The sequence below is a fragment of the Borostomias antarcticus genome (genome assembly GCF_949987555.1).
Source record: "Borostomias antarcticus genome assembly, chromosome: 7".
NCBI lineage: Eukaryota > Metazoa > Chordata > Actinopteri > Stomiiformes > Stomiidae > Borostomias > Borostomias antarcticus.
In genome coordinates, this window is record NC_140240.1 from 30,322,844 (window position 1) to 30,340,343 (window position 17,500).

Genomic DNA, 17,500 nt, shown 5'->3' on the forward strand with positions numbered 1-17,500 from the left:
CCCCGGGGCGTTGCCGATATCGGTGTGGGCGTTGCTATCGGTGTGGGCGCCGCTATCGGTGTGGGCGCCGCTGCCGGGGAGGCTGAGATCGAGCGGACCGACTGACCAAACTTGGCTCGGCGAGGAAATGGGTCGAGGGCGTTATTAAAATTCACTGCATTCCTTCTTTTAACTCGTTCTCTGTCAGCTACGCTACACTGCGTAGTTTCACATGTAAATCCAACACTGTTTCACAGTATCTCTCTCCCTTTCTCTCTCTCTCTCTCTCTCTCTCTCTCTATGAGCTACTACCCCATCCTCCGTCGATAGACTCATCATCTAAATGTGGAGCTAGATGGTGAGGAGAAACACAGCTTGTTGGTGGCGTAACATCACACACAGCTCATCTGATCTCTAGGCAGCTGTGTGAGGCCTGATGAATCCCGGTGATGAGGATCTGACTCACGGAGCTCGACTATCATGACCATGACAGAGTATGAGAATAAGACCAGAAGAACAGGACACAATAGAGCAATTAGGATCAAATATGACTGGGTTGAATATTCCAGTATTGTAATCTCAAGGGCTGTTGACGGTTTAACAAGTATATTAAAGATGGCCGCCGGGCCATCTTTATGGGCATTCTATTCAAATTCTATGACAGAAATGGTTCCTAACCCACTGATATCAGATATTCCCGTTCAGATGTTACGTCTGTAGTTATATCACAATTATGGTTGATACCATATCCTCTGATAGATATGTGGGTAGCGACATCTTGATTGAATGTGTTTGCGTATGTGGGCGTGCATTTGCGTGTGTGTGCCTGCTTGCTTGCATGTGTTTGTTTGTGTGTGTGTGTGTGCAGGATTTCTTGTGTGTGTGTGTGTGTGTTCGGCCATGCATTCACATGTGTGCTTGTGTATGTGTGTGTGTGCGTGTGTGCACATGTTTGTTTGTGTGCTGTGAGTGTGTGTTTGGGCATGCGTTCACATGTGTGCTTGTGTATGTGTGTGAGTGTGCACGTTTGTTTGTGTGTGAGTGTGTGTGTGTGTGTGTGTGTGTGTGTGTTTGGGCACGCATTCACATGTGTGCTTGTGTATGTGTGTGTGTGCGTGTGTGCACATGTTTGTTTGTGAGTGTGTGTGTGTGTGTGTTTGGGCACGCATTCACATGTGTGCTTGTGTATGTGTGTGTGTGCGTGTGTGCACATGTTTGTTTGTGTGAGTGTGTGTGTGTGTGTGTTTGGGCACGCATTCACATGTGTGCTTGTGTATGTGTGTGAGTGTGCACGTTTGTTTGTGTGTGAGTGTGTGTGTTTGGGAACGCATTCACATGTGTGCTTGTGTATGTGTGTGTGTGCACATGTTTGTTTGTGTGTGTGAGTGTGTGTGTGTTTGGGCACGCATTCACATGTGTGCTTGTGTATGTGTGTGAGTGTGCACGTTTGTTTGTGTGTGAGTGTGTGTGTGTGTTTGGGCACGCATTCACATGTGTGCTTGTGTATGTGTGTGTTGGCGTGTGTGCACATGTTTGTTTGTGTGTGAGTGTGTGTGTTTGGGCACGCATTCACATGTGTGCTTGTGTATGTGTGTGTGTGTGTGTGTGTTCTGTGAGTGTATGGGTGGCTAGCGCTCAGTTAAAAGCCACTCTCTAGGCCCAGGCAGAGCGAGGTGTTGTGAGAGATGATTCATGCGCCTGATTGACATCACATCCCAGACATTATATGCTGAGTGCAGCTGCCAAATGACTGGGCTCCAACAAGCCAACGAACACCCACTGACGAATAACAATGAGAACGGATGGTGTAGCAAGGTAGACTTTAACCTTTCAATAAACGTACTGAGCGTGTTGACTAATAAACTAATTCATACATTCAATACTTAGAAGAATCTACGAGTATTTTTAATGGCTGATGGCTATCGGCCTTAAATTATTAAATTAAATATATTCTATAGCCTAGGCTACTATAAATAATTTATAATATAATATTCATTATTATTCTTAAGATGACGATAAGCCTGTCTTATAGAAGCTGTGTAACTCAACTTCCATCGCTCATGCTTTTCAGCACAACTTGCTGCATTGAAAAGGATGCTGCTGCGGACAGACGGATCTGCGTCTTTACGCAGAAGAGATTCATCCTTTACTGGACCGAGACTGGTCAGACGAAGAGGATAAAACACACCGGTTCTTTCATCATATGTTCTGAGGCATTATATGTTCTGAAGCATTATGCGTTTAAGAGCCTATAACCTGCCGTATAACGGCCCGTTGCATTTTCGTTTCGCCTAACCCAAGGATCTGTGTGTAGCCTAATGTCGCCTATTAAAACGAGAGGATATTAAATTAGCCTTAAAAGAAACGATTGACAATAGGCCACCTACAAATGGCTGATTGTATTAAAGTGTCCATTGTGAAATTGTACAGCAGATGTTGAGCCCGTCACTGTCAGTGGACTACCCTATTGATGTCGATGGATAGGCTTTGTCAGGGGGCTACTTTGCAGTACACAAAAATAAGGACACCGTCTTGAGCCCCTTACCCAGCAAACACGCAACGTCAGGGAGACGTTCAGATCATGTCTTAATAACGTCCGTCGGTCCTGAACCCCGTGTGTTCGTCTGCTGGACCCCTCAATATTCACACGTCTGGCTTGGACCCCTCTAAGACGTCTGTGGACGTGCAGAACGGGTTCAATATCTGAACGTAAAAAAAAAACATTCATTCTGGCTCCTAATTGCATGTCTTTGGACGTCCGAAAAAGACAAAAAAGACATCTAAAAGACGTCTTTTAGACGTATTTTAGCTCAGTGGGTGTCTTTCATGACTGGGTATCTTATTCATCTGTGCTTTCCAGTAAACGACATTTTCCATTACTGCCGACTACCCTGTAGCCTAGCGCGCACACCATGACAAGCACTGACAATCCTCCTCCTTATCAATAGATATCACAGCTCACGGAATATCCGAAACGAGGAATAATCCCAATAAACACTATCCCTAAAAGGCATTGCAAAAGGAGAATAATAACTTACTGAGAATTCGCGGGGACGGTAGGATGGATTCGGTCGCAGATGTTTACGGGAACCGCGAGCACAGAGAAGGACGGTAGTCTGCCGGTTACCGAGCTGATCCGTGATTCACGCCGGTATTGCGCATGTAATCCGGTTTCATCCTCCGGGGGAAACTGGCGTCTCCGCGTGACGCGCATCGGATTAAAGGTTATTGGGGATTGATCAAGACGAATTCATTTCATTTCACTCACTTATCCAAATGAACAGTTTAAAAGCCTTATGAGGTCGGAGATGGGAGAAACGGTGCAGAAATGGTCTACAATGACAGGCAGCATATGCTGGTACAAAATAGGCTACTGTTTTTGAAACGAAATAAGCTATGAGCCATATGGGCATACGCTATTAAAACTAATAGCCTATCAAAAAAGCAAGAACAAAAATAAAGATTATTATATTTAGATAATATCTAGGCTACGTCATTTAGGCATAGGCCTACCTATAAAACGACCAGACATAATAGTTTAAGGCTAGGCCTATTGGAAAAATAAGAACCTCATAAATAACTTAAAATTTAATAATACAATTTTTATTATGTTACCAAACATATTCCTTTTAATTTCAAACATTCTAACGTTAACCTTTGACCCCGAGCGGTGCAGCCTAAGAGAGGCCCGTGCTTTAACCTGAGAGGTCGCTCGAGCTACGTTCAACTTTGACCCCGAGCGGTGCAGCCTAAGATGACCCGTGCTTTAACCTGCAGGTCGCTCGAGCTACGTTCAACTTTGACCCCGAGCGGTGCAGCCTAGGATAGGCCCGTGCTTTAACCTGCAGGTCGCTCGAGCTACTGTCGAGCCGCATGCAGAAGGTGTCTCGCGCTGTGAACAACAATAAGCGCGAGACGGTGACGTGCAGCAGCTGCTGCTGATGGACCCCGTCTATGGGAGGCTGGTGATGGGGTCCTTACCTCTCTGAATAGAGGTGGTGCTGAGGACTGTGTGTGTGTGTATGTGTGGGGGATAGAGAGAGAGAGAGAGAGAGAGAGAGGGATAGAGAGAGAGAGGGATAGAGAGAGAGAGAGAGAGAGAGAGAGAGAGGGAGAGAGAGAGAGGGATAGAGAGAGAGAGAGAGAGAGGGATAGAGAGAGAGAGGGATAGAGAGAGAGAGAGAGAGAGAGAGAGAGAGGGGGGGAGAGAGAGAGAGAGAGAGAGAGAGAGAGAGAGAGAGAGAGAGAGAGACAGAGATGGAGACTAGGGCCGGCCTGTCTGCGGAGCTAAGAGACCCCTTTCACTCAGCGAGGACCCATGCTGTTCTGTCTTTGGTTATGCCTGATTCTATGAACCCATTATGCCTTTTTAGGGGACTGCTCGACCCAAAATCAACCCCCATTGTCCTGCCTCCCACCTCCCCCTGCATAGCTTTCAATTGGACCTACATTTATTATTTTGACCTTTTCCCTTCGCGGGGGGAGTGAGTTCAAAGCGGAGCCCGTCGTGTCCCTTCCTCTTTAGGGGGACTGCGGTGTCATCTCCCGGGAGAGAGACGGGCTGGCTGCCCCGCGCTGGACACTGGGAAGAGGCTCCTCCGGTGAAGATAATGAAAATGAGAATCAATTAGGCTATGGTCCTTAGAGGGTAAAGGGTGTGTGTGTGTGTGTGTGTGTGTGTGTGTGTGTGTGTGTGTGCGTGCACAGCATTTTTCAGATTGTCTTGCGTGAGAAAAACCCTTTTAATGTCAAAGACATATTCAGTCATTTTAATTTAGGTAGCCTAACGCTATTGTTCCGTTTCTGATCTTAACCACATCTGGCAACAAGCCCCAATAAAGCCCGCACATATTGATCTTGAAATAAACAATTTTCGACCAAAAATTACAGTGACCAAAATGAACAGCCATGGTATATGAAAAGAAAGTTGCGGAATAGCCTTCACCTAGGTTATAGGTGTAACACATTTTTATTACCCCAATCCTAAACTTTTTAACGATAATGTTGTACAGAGAATCGATAATAGTGAAGCAAAATGTTTCTTCATGTTAGAGCTATATGGTTTCTGAGATACTGGATCACCGATGATCCTTATTCTTGAACAACAGCGCCATCTAGCGTCTGGTTGCTCAACTGCAGAGCAGGATCTCTTAGTGAGTTATTCACCAACCTCACCACTAGATGGCAGCAGAGGAACAATATCAATCTGCCTGATCCAAGTGCAGCATGTGCAACGTAGGACAAAGGCTATGAACGCAGCCCACTAAACGTGATTTAGTCGGTTCATTGATGAAGTGATGGAATCAACAGAGAGGTAAGGACGCCTATATCACATAGGCTACACAATATATGATTACAGTAAGTAAAGGAAACCTACAGTATTTTACAAGACATTACCTTAATGTTTCTGATCGTCGGTAGCCTCCTAAACACTAAACGCCGCTTGAGTCAACTGTCACAGAGAAGCCATCAATGCATTTCAAATCTTCTTAAATCACAGTCTCGCGGGATTTGGAGGCCGTTCCGCACGAGACCACACAGGATGATTGACAGGTTTACAGGCCTGACCTCTGAGACGCTAGCAGACGTGTTGTCCCTCTAATAGTCGTGGGAGTGATTGACACTTGATTAACACCTGCTATTTCAACCCTAGAAGCTTCTATTTATGTGCTGCCCTTAATCTGAGGTCTTAGGCTAGTTAAGGATTTGAGAGGAAGGAAACAAGCCCAAAATACCCCCACGGAGAGTGGGAAAGGCAATTATAGCCAAGGCGCCACAAGGGGCTTATTAAGTAGCCTAACCTAGCCTAGACTAAACTTGTTTTTCAGCAACAATGCTATTAGGAACTTCTAGCCATTGTGTTTTGAAGAATAAACAGCTGCGTATAAAACCTATTTAGGAATATCTTCTTTGTCGAGATTATGAGTTCAATGGGACGGAGAGGTCTAATGTAGCCTAATGATCTTGGACAGAGGCTCCACATTGTCCACTCATTCGTAGCGAGTCTGGTTCAACGGCCAGGCAGGCCTCGAACCCCCACCCCAGTAAGGTACACAGCCAAACAGCAAACGAACAGGATGAGGTTTCCGCTGTTTGGAGTTTGATTGCATTAAAGTGGCTCTGCGTCGGATATCTTTGAGTCATGGCCACGAATCATGTTTTTAGAAGCACTCGTGTTCACATGAATCAGTGGATGGCATAATCAAACAGGCCCATAGCCAGGGGGGGATTGGGTGGATTGAACGAACCCCCACTCACGACCAAAGGTCCAGAATTTAAGACAAAAGGTCCACATCCCCCCCCCCCCCCCCCTGTCAAGAAATCGCCCGACAATCAAAACAACCTTCCCCCCCCCTTGACAATACGGTCCACTTTTGGAAAAAAAACGACCCCCCCCTCCTCCACAAGGCTGGCTACGGGCCTGCCAAAGTAAAGGCTTGACATTAGTCGAAAAGATAAACGAGTTCACATTTGTGTTTAGCTTTTTAAATACCAGAGTAGGAAGATTTAAGCTACCCACCAAACAAACAAAGAATTTAATTCAACCAATTTCGGATCTAAGAGGAAATTAAATCAGTTTCGTTCCAAGCCGCATACAGACTGTCATGGTTGGGTGGATTCTTTGTAGGCACATCAACCTCATCTCCCATTCCAGAGGTCTCTTGGAAGAGGTCCATTAGTGTTAATTGGGGTAATGAACAACCTAGTCTCTCATAGCCAGACCTATCTCCACACCTTGTTTACGCTGTGCCAGCGCCGGAGACAGGTCTGGCTGGACATATTACCATTCTGCAATAGGGGGGGGGACGCAGTATTTCTTTAAACCAATCACAGTCGTCTTGGGCGGAGCCAGCCCCGGACGCAGCGACGGTGCTCTTGCAAAATAGTCTGGATCGAATCTGATTGGTGCCGATAAAATCTCTCGGCCCGAATCAGATTAGTTTGCGTCGCCAGTCTCGCCACTGATTGGGCAGTGTGACAACGAATGACAAGGCTTATTGCCAAAACCTACATCCGTTGAGTCAGACTATGACAAAGCAAAACAAGCAAAACTTAACGAGAAACCATTCCAAGGGGTTGATGTGTGGACTGCATGTTGATGTACTTTCTTTCGTTTTGTTATCACAGTTATTGCTCTGACTCACATGTGGAGGCATGTGTTGCTACGCGCTTGGCTGAGCGAGAGTGAAAGGGTGGCGACACCCCGCGTGACGCACAACCTGGACAAGACTGAGCTGGCGTTCCTCCCGGGGAAGGGCTGCCCGCGCCGTGACCTCTCCATCGCCGCCGACAAAACCACGTTGACGCCAACTCGGACTGCTGGGAAACCGGTCGATTACACGCTCCTGCGCATTCCTGCCGTACGACATCGGGAGGTTTTGCGCCTTCCTCTCCGATGAGACGGCGCAGGTGCTCATCCAGGCCCTGGTCATTTCCCGCCTGCCTGGACTACTGTGACTCCCTCCTCGCTGGGGCCCCGGCGTCAGCCATTAAACCCCTGGAACTTGTCCAGGAAGCTGCTGCTCGCCTGCCGTTCAACCACCCCAAGTTCTCCCACACAACCTCCCTTCTCCGTTCCCTACACTGGCTCCCTGTAGCAGCTCACAGTTCAGGACTGTGGTGCAGTAAAAGGAACAACTCCCTCTCACCTCCAGACCATGGTCAAGCCCTATACCCCCGCCTAAACGCTCCTCCGAGTCCTGGTCATGGTTCTGTTCTGTCCCGGCCCCACAGCGGTGGAACGTCACGACGGCAGACTCGCTCACAATCGTTTGCCGCAGGCTGAAAACTCACAATTAGCGCTACACTGAGCCTTCCTCTTAGTACTTATTGTATTTCTATTTATTTGTTCTTGTTGTACTGGTTGTGGTCTTAGATGCTTGTTTGGAAAAGGAGATGCACTTATGATATCTGAAGACTAGTATCTCCTTACCTCATTTGAACACTGTTTTGGATAAAAGCTTCTGCTAAATGACTATAATGTACTGTAATGTTGATGAAACATCTGAGCTTAGGCCTGTTCAGTAATGCCATGCAATGCATTCACTTCTTCTTCTTCGAAGGTCATGCATTAGCTGACCACATTTTGCTATTACATTATACAATGTTTAAATGTGTTGCTAACCAATTATCGAGGTTTGGTATACAGTAAGGCAAGGCACATTTATTTGTATAGCACATTTCAGCAACAAGGCAATTCAAAGTGCTTTACATGAGACATTAAAAGCATCAAGACAAAGTGCAAGAAACACATAAAAGGTCATATAAAACGAAATGCAAAAAAGGACATTTAAAACAAAATAAATAGTGTTAACAGCCTCCATAGAAGAGAGCTAGTTCTCACGTGGTATCAATCCAGCAGCTGAGTCTTTATATAACAACCATGCTGACCTTGAAGGCTAAAAAAAGAGCACCGGTAGATGAACTGAGAAAAGAAATGCTGACCAAGCGTGCGAGACCAGGCCAGAGATGTAAGACGCCATCCTCCGGGAGCCTGCCAAAAGCAATGTCCACCAACAAGAGACAAACAACTTGAGTTGTCAAAACCTTTTGCGGGCTGCAAACGTACGTAGGTAAACATTCACCAAAGTGAGCGGTCACCGTCACCTCAAGGGAATGATACCAACGTCAAAGAAAAGTCCCCTCAAAACCAAATATCATTGTCATATCCCCCCTCATAACAACAAAACCATTTAATATACAGAACATCCATCTAAAAGAAATGTGTCATCTAAACAAACAGTGGTCGTCCTGGCCCACTTCCTGAGTCCAGACTTTGTGGTCAGGGCTGTGGAGAGGACAATCAGGCCTCTGTGATGTTATTGCAAGACTTGGCAATGGTGGGATCTTAATCAAAGTGGAAGTGAAGAAATGAGCCGTTCCTGGCAGCATTAGGGGCTGAAACATTCCTTCTTCTAAGCCTGTGAATTTGACTGTGTGAGCAGTTTCTTGCTTCTCTGATTGCTAAACACTCTTCCAGCGAGTAAATGAACTAATTAGCTACGATCAATCGATGCAGACGAAGGTTACTGTCGACAAATTCCAGTGATGTTTTCAAACCGGTCCACACCTTCAAAGGTATTTATTTGTCAAATGTGCAAGTTGTGGGTAACATTTACATTGAAATGCTCAAATTCTCCTTCCTTCATCTTGATATATTCTGGCTTCCTGTCTAATACGTCAACAACAGTTGCCTAAGGAAGCTAAGCTACTGTATAATTGCAGACTGTTTAAGTCAAAATCAAAAGTAACTTATGGTAATGCGCAGTAATGTCTCACCAGTAAACAGAGTCAGGAAATTATTACAAAAATACACAGTATGCTTAGTCACAAGCAGACACAGACACACACACACACACACACACACACACACACACACACACACACACACACAGGCTTGATCATAGGGTGGTGTATAACCCATCAGGTTTAAAGCAACAGACGGACACAAAAGGATACAGGTGCACACGTCCTAATCCTCTGCCTCACCTGACCCCTGACCCCAATCACTGATACTTCCTGTCACATGACCCATCCATTCAAAATAACCAGATTGAAACATGTACAGTATGTAGACCTATACAGTACTGTACCAATCTTCACATTCATAATACCTCTAAAAGACTACTATTCCGAACAGAGGACAATGGAACAGGTTATTGCTGGAGAGGAAACATTTCCATCACACACAGACCAAACTAGTCACACACAGACCAAACTAGTCAACCAGCTGGTCCGGTAACGACAGTGACGGTCCACTGCATTGGACACAGCCAGCGAAGAACATCACATTAGACGATATCACTACGCAAAGATCTCTAGGACCCTAAGATCTCAGCACATTATACCCCACTTTGGAGTTGATTAGGCGTACGCAGGTACCATGTACAGCGTGATGCTCACAGAACCCTCTCATCCACGCCCCCCCCCCCCGTCCCTGAGTCCCGGTCAGCCATAACAAGGTCACTTCCGACCGCGCTGTCCATGCTGATTAAGCTGAGCATCGTTAGCCCGAGCTACGCTAATGCGCTTTGAAAGCCCCGCCCCCTTCCTGTTTATCCCCGAACACACCTACAGCCTGGAGCCCACAGAACGTTCCACTACACGGCGAGAACGTCGACGGAACACGGGGAGAGAGACCGTCGCGCCTACACGGGGAACAAAAGAGGGAACGAGAGAAAGAGAACTTGTTTTGGAACAGAGGGATATTACCTGGGACCCTTTGTTGAGTGCACAGGTGAGTGCATCTGTCGGTTTGTCTGTGGGGCAACAACTAATTATGAGTCTGTGTTTGGAACGGGTTTGGAAGGAGCCAGCGGAATTGAATTGTTTTTATTGAGTTCAACAGAAGAGATAATTTAAAAAATGCATTTTCAATCTTCTAATAGTGGTTGTTTGCCAATTCAATCAGTGAACTAATCTAAATCGCACGCAAACTTCAGGACAATAGGTTGTTGAGAATACTGTAGAGCTCCTTGTGTGGTGAAGCAGACCAAATACAAATAGTGTATAAAGTATCTTTAATCCAGCACGTTGCCCGCGTCTGTGGTCCTCCAGGATGAAGCCCAGGCGTGGCGTGGACCTGCTGCCCACCATCAGCGAGACGCAGGAGGGGGACTGGGAGTCCGGGGGCCCTGATGTCCCCGCCCATTCCATGGAGGAGTACCTGGACTCCATCAAGGAGCTATCCCAGACCAGCAACTACCCGCTGCACGGCCCACTGAGAGGCCACCGCCGCTGGGTCGCCTGGCACGCCGCCCACGCCGTCTCCCGGTGCCCCGGCGCCACGCCGCCGCCGATCGCCCACCCCTGCGTGGCCTACGCCCCCTGGGCCGCCCTCAGCCCCTCCCTCGAGGCCGCCCGCCGGCCGGACTGCGCGGCGTCGATGCGTTCCCCCCGAGACCCCCTGGACTGGCTGTTCGGCCAGTCCGTGTTTGCGGGGCTGACGTGACCAGGAAAGACCCAGGCTTCGGCCCGGGAGGCCGAGGGAGTAGGCCGCAGCCTGCGCAGCAGAACCTATTAAAAGAGATTATCCTCGCGGAACGGAAAATCTGGATTACCGGATTAACCCAGCGTGGGATTTTGATGGCGTAGGGTGATTTGGTTAATGCATAGTCACTTACAGTAACTCCCCATGCGTTGGACCGTGCACTTCCCAGGGACACTGAATGGAGGAAGTAAAGAAGAGGGTGATAGTGAGGGATGAGGGAGAGAAGAGGGATGAGATTAGGCTCATCCCCCCGACTCAACTGCACTTGAGTTACGTCTGGATGAGCTGTACAGACAGCCATGAATGTGAGGACCTTTGTGAAGATACAAACAGTATTTCATGGTAATTCATTTGTAAATATCTTTGTGTGTGCCACCAATTAAACATTCTAAAACAATAAAAAGGGTAAAACTATTATTATTATTATAAACTAAACTAAACCATCTATTGTGATGACTTTGGCAATTATTTTATCTTCCACAGACTAAAACAAAGGTCACTACTATGCTACACTGTTTTTTGCTTTCACTCTTGAAGTCTCAACTGCCTGCTCTTCTAGTAAGACTTGGGTTTCGTTTTCCCAAAAATCCTATTGTGGCAAGGGGGGGGGGGGGGGGGGTTGGGGGGGGGGGGTGGTCTGTGCTGCTCTCCAGGAGGTCCTGTAAGCCACATCGTATCGGACAGCTGACGTCAATGCATGTGGTTTCTAGCCCGAACATGTTCTGCAGTATTTTGCGGGCTGCACACAGCATATTAGATTTTATGTTCAGCTCTGGCAAAACAAATAGGATTGCTCATCGCAAGAGTCACAGAGGTCATAAGTTGTGCGATGAAATAGCATGATTGCAGGCTATATGATGGAACACAGAATGATGCACTGTGGTCTAGCGTGCAAGTCATGTTCTGTGGCTATAGCTGACTTGCACATGAAGGTAGCAGGAGTGCTGGTTTTTTAGGGTCAAAACATAATACACCCCCTTTACACCTGGCGTTTAAAATGTGTTTTGGGTTGCATTCTGATAGTGCTAAACCACATGAAATAACAGGTGCAATACACCCAAAAGGGTAAATCAATACAAATGCGTTTTCAGTCCACATGGAGCAGTGTTAAACCGATGTGACCTTCGGCTGTTTGAGCTGGATATAGTGCTCTGATCAATCAGATCTCACTGGAGACACATATTAATGCCAGGTGTAAATGTTATCAGGTTAAATCCTCTAGATATAATCTGGATATGACATGCATTTTAATGCCAGGTGTGCATACTGTAGTATTGTATACTCTATGTGGGTAAGGTAACCTTGTACTGTATGTAACTTATATGATGGGTTGGTAGATAGGTAGGTAGGTAGATAGATAGATAGATAGATAGATAGATAGATAGATAGATGGATAGATAGATAGATAGATAGATAGATAGATAGATAGATAGATAGATAGATAGATAGATAGATAGATAGATAGATAGATAGATAGATATATTGTTGCAGCAGTGGGACATTACAGCAAAGTCTGGAAATGCAGAATATAGATAGTAGTGAATATAGATAGTAGTGAATAAGCATAAAAAGGAACAAGGAATATATACAAGGACATACATACAGCATGTGTAAAATATAGAATACATACATACATACATACATGCAAACATGCATACATGCATACATGCATACATACATACATACATACATACTTCCATCCATCCATCCATCCATCCATCCATCCATCCATCCATCCATCCATCCATCCATCCATCCATCCATCCATCCATAACACTCAGGATCACTCAGGCACTGTTATACAGTCTGATGGCCGCTGGCTCAAAGGAGAGTCTGAACCGCTCCGTTTTGCCCCTGGGTGGGAGGAGCCTGTGGGTGGGAGGAGCCTGTGGGTGGGAGGAGCCTGTGACTGAAGGTGCTCCCCATCTGCCACAGCTTATAGAGGGGATGAGAGAGGTTGACCAGGATGGACTTCAGTTTGTCCCTCATCCTCCTCTCCACCACAGACTCCAGACTGTCCAGTTGTTGCCCCACGACAGAACTGACCCCCCTCTCCAGCTTGTTTAGCTTGTTCGTCTCCCCAGACATGATTCTGCCTCCCCACTAGACTATTACTGTAATTCCTCCTCATTTTTTCTTCCTATAAGGGGATTGTATGCTAATGCCGTATCGAACCGGCTAAGCCGCCCTAGAGCAGCCAGACATGGACAGCAGACAGTTCCCTTCTGAATCACCAGGAATATTAATACCGTGTGTTCAAACAGGTGTTGAATCAATATTCTTACCACACGTTCAAACACGTGCTGCGCTCAATAATCACCCAGTCATCATGATGTGTGGATCCAGTCACGAATGAGCGATTTGATCGGCATGCTAAACGGGTAGCAGGATTTGGGTGAAGGGGTAAATTGGATCGACACAAAGTTCTGGGATTGTCTGATGATTCTTTCATTGTTTTTTTATGTGCATATATCATTCTATAGCATTATGTGTTTAGGAATCATTTGATATGACGATGTGTGACGTTTGAGCACATGTAGGTCAATGGGAGATTGACAGAGCGAAAGCACCTAAGGAGAAAGGATTCTGACAGAAATCAGATTATCAGAAATCAGTTATTATCTGTAATAAGCTCCCCTCCCTGAAACGGCTGCAGAGATAGATCTATCTATCTATCTATCTATCTATCTATCTATCTATCTATCTATCTATCTATCTATCTATCTATCTATCTATCTATCTATCTATCTATCTAAACTCTCAACTCAACTCAAACTTTATTTATAGAGCACATTTAAAACAACCGTGGTCGACCAAAGTGCTGTACAGGCAGGTGAAAATAAAAATGACAACAATACAACACAAACAAAGCACACAAACACAGGAATACAACACAAACAAAGCACACAAACACAGTAATACACACAAACAAAGCACACAAACACAGTAATACACACAAACAAAGCACACAAACACAGTAATACACACAAATGCAACAATGCAGACACATGACTGTCATGCTCAATAAGGGTTGAAGGCAAGGGAGAAAAAGTGGGTCTTGAGTAAAGATGTGAAAACGTCTAGGGTCTGGGGGTCTGATATGGGGGGGCAGGTTGTTCCAGAGCCTAGGGTCAGCCGCCGCGAAGGCTCGGTCACCTCTGACCTTAAGCCTGGTCTTGGGCATGACCAGCAGCGACAGGTCAGCTGACCTTAAATCTCTGGCTGGGGTCAAAGGTGGCGGTGCAAAAGTTGGGCCAGGTACAGAGGCGCCAGACCATTTAGGGCTTTAAAAACAAATAGCAGAAGCTTAAAATCAACCCGATAGCGGACAGGGAGCCAATGGAGTGAGGTCAACACTGGGGTCATGTGGTCGCGCTTTTTTGTGCCAGTGAGGAGGCGAGCGGATGCATTTTGGACCAGCTGCCGGCGTCTGAGAGAGGATTGGTCGATGCCCACGCTGAGAGAGGATTGGTCGATGCCCACGTACAGTGAATTACAATAGTCGAGGCGCGAGGTGATAAAGGCATGAATAACTCTCTCTAGATCCTTTGGGGGAGAGATATGTCTTTGTTTTGGCTAAAAGTCTTAGCTGGAAAAAGCTGGTTTTTACCACAGAGCTGACCTGTTTGACCTGTTTGTCAAGTTTAAGAGCGCTATCGAAGGTCACTCCGAGGTTTCTGACGGAGGAGCGGATGTTGGAGCTTAGAGGGCCCAGGGTATCAGCAGGAGGGGCTTGTCCAATACAGAGAATCTCAGTCTTGCTCTCGTTGAGGTCGAGGAAGTTCGAGCCCACCCAGGAGTTGATGTCTCTCAGGAAGTCGAGCAATGGCTGCATAGAGTTCGTACTTTTGGCTTTGAGAGGCATGTAAATCTGGACGTCATCAACAAAGCAGCGGAAGGAAATATTATGTTTGGCAAAAATAGATCCTAGAGGCAGCATGAACAGTAGAAACAGGATGTGGCCCAGAATGGAACCCTGAGGAACCCCCGCAGGTAAGAGGGGACGCAGCAGAGGAGAATTCAGAACTACACAGAGAACCTTCGATCTGTCAGGTAGGAGTGGAACCAATTGAGGGCAGAGACAGTGATACCGACACACTGTTCAAACCGTGAGAGTAAAGTCCTGTGGTCCACAGCGTCGAAGGCGGCCGTCAGGTCTAGGAGCACCAGAACAGCAGGACTACCTGAGTCAGCGGCAGAGTAGATCATTAAAATCTCGCAGAAGGGCTGTTTCAGTGCCGTGTCTTGGTTTGAAGCCAGACTGGTACTTTTCGTGAATGCCATGTGCGGTTAAAAACGACTGCAGCTGGACATTAACTACTCGCTCCAATACCTTGGACAAGAAGGGTAGCTGAGAGATGGGCCTAAAGTTGGAGAGAATAGAGGGGTCAAGATTTTTTTTCTGGATGAAGACCTTCACCACAGCATGTTTGAAGACAGCTGGGACACAGCCTGAGCTGAGGCAAGGATTCATCACAGCATGTTTGAAGGCAGCTGGGACACAGCCTGAGCTGAGGCAGGTATTCATCAACAGTCAAACACTTCCCCTCCAACCGAGTCAAACACTTCTTTGAGGAGGCAAGAGAGAACGCTATCTGAGGAGCAGTTTGTTGGCCGCAGGTGCTTGACTACATCAGACAGTGAAGAGAGGGATACCGTCTCAAACTGGGCCAAGGCCGCAGGGCGTAGAAGAGGGGCGGGGTCTGGCGTGACACATGTGGGCTGGCCTGAGAGCAGACACTTTATCCATGAAAACATTTAGAAAATTTTGAGATTTTCCACAGAGAGTAGGCGATGGCACAATAAGAGATACATCACAGGGGTTTATTAGAGAATTAAGGACATTATAAAGAACCTGAGGCTTGTGGCTGTTGTTGGACACTAGAATAGAAATGTACTCCGTTTTAGCAGCTTTCACAGCTCTCTGGTAGTCAGAAAGGCAGCCTCGTAGGATTTCCAGAGAGACGTGGAGTTTGTCCTTTTTCCACTTTCTCTCCACGCGCCTGAATTCACGTCAGTGAGCCTCTATCTATCTATCTATCTATCTATCTATCTATCTATCTATCTATCTATCTATCTATCTATCTATCTATCTATCTATCTATCTATCTATCTATCTATCTATCTATCTATCAACAGTATCTATCTATCAACAGTATCTATCTATCTATCTATCTATCTATCTATCTATCTATCTATCTATCTATCTATCTATCTATCTATCTATCTATCTATCTATCTATCTATCTATCTATCTATCTATCTGTCAACAGTATCTATCTATCCATCTATCTATCTATCTATCTATCTATCTATCTATCTATCTATCTATCTATCTATCTATCTATCTATCTATCTATCATTAGTTTGAGGTACTACGGTATGTGTCCGGCCCCCCACTCGGACCACTCCCAATGTAAAAACACTGACCATGTATCTGTTCCATCCATGCACTAAACCAGCTGGTCAGTTCACCTACCTGGCTGAAGAGTTGTGCTAATTACAACCAGCTGGTTCACTGCATTATTGGAGCAAATATATGGTCAGTATGTTTTCTCACTACTTCACTTTCCTGGTTTTAAACCTCTGGGCCTGGGTTTAGGGCCTCTAAGGCAGCCTGGAGTTAGCCTGGTTCGCACACCCGTGAGCGCGCGAGATCAGGATGGTCATACCAGGCTAGCCTGGAGTGTCCTGGAGTTTTTCTGAGGAATTTTTTCATTTCAAACCTTTATTTCAACTCGTTAGACACTGAGGTTTCCCTCATTTGCGGTGTCGACGAGCTAACACAATCATACACAATCATAAACAAACAATAATAAAGAACAACAGGTCAATGTACAGTGTTACAGATAGAATCATTCAAAACAATTGCAGGATGAAGTGCAAAGGCTAAGATATTTAAAGTCTGTCAAAGTAGGAAGCACCTCAAGCTTTAGAATAGAGAATAGAAGCTTGGGCTTGGTTTGTTTTATTCGCTGGAAGGAGAAAGGAGATTAGGCAAGCTCGCAAATGACAAATATGAAACATCTGGACTCTTTTTTATAAATCATGCTGTTTGCTGGGATACGTTTCAACTCTGCAAATACCTTCTGCACTTTCAGAAATACAGGATCTACATGCATATTTTACCTACCAATCTATACGATATTACAAGTTCAATTCCAGGATATTACTATATATCTGACAAGTCATTTAAAAGACTCCTTCTTCTCACAGACTGCTCTGCTTCTCAGACAGCTGGCGTACCGACACGCCAGGTCCTACTAATCACTCAACCATGAATCATCTCAACGTGTCTGAATCACCTTGAGCACTCGAACCACTCTCTCCTAGTCACCGGGTTCTGTGAGAATCATGCCCCCCACCCCCACACCCACCCCCACGCCCCCCACACCCCTCCCCCCTTCCAGTGACAAGCAGAGCAACATTCCTGGCAAGAGTATTGTGGAATTTCCAAGTGCCGGGAAGAAGCATGGCCCACGGGAAACTCCGCTGTTGCCGATATAAAAGAACTCGGGGCTCACACCGTCC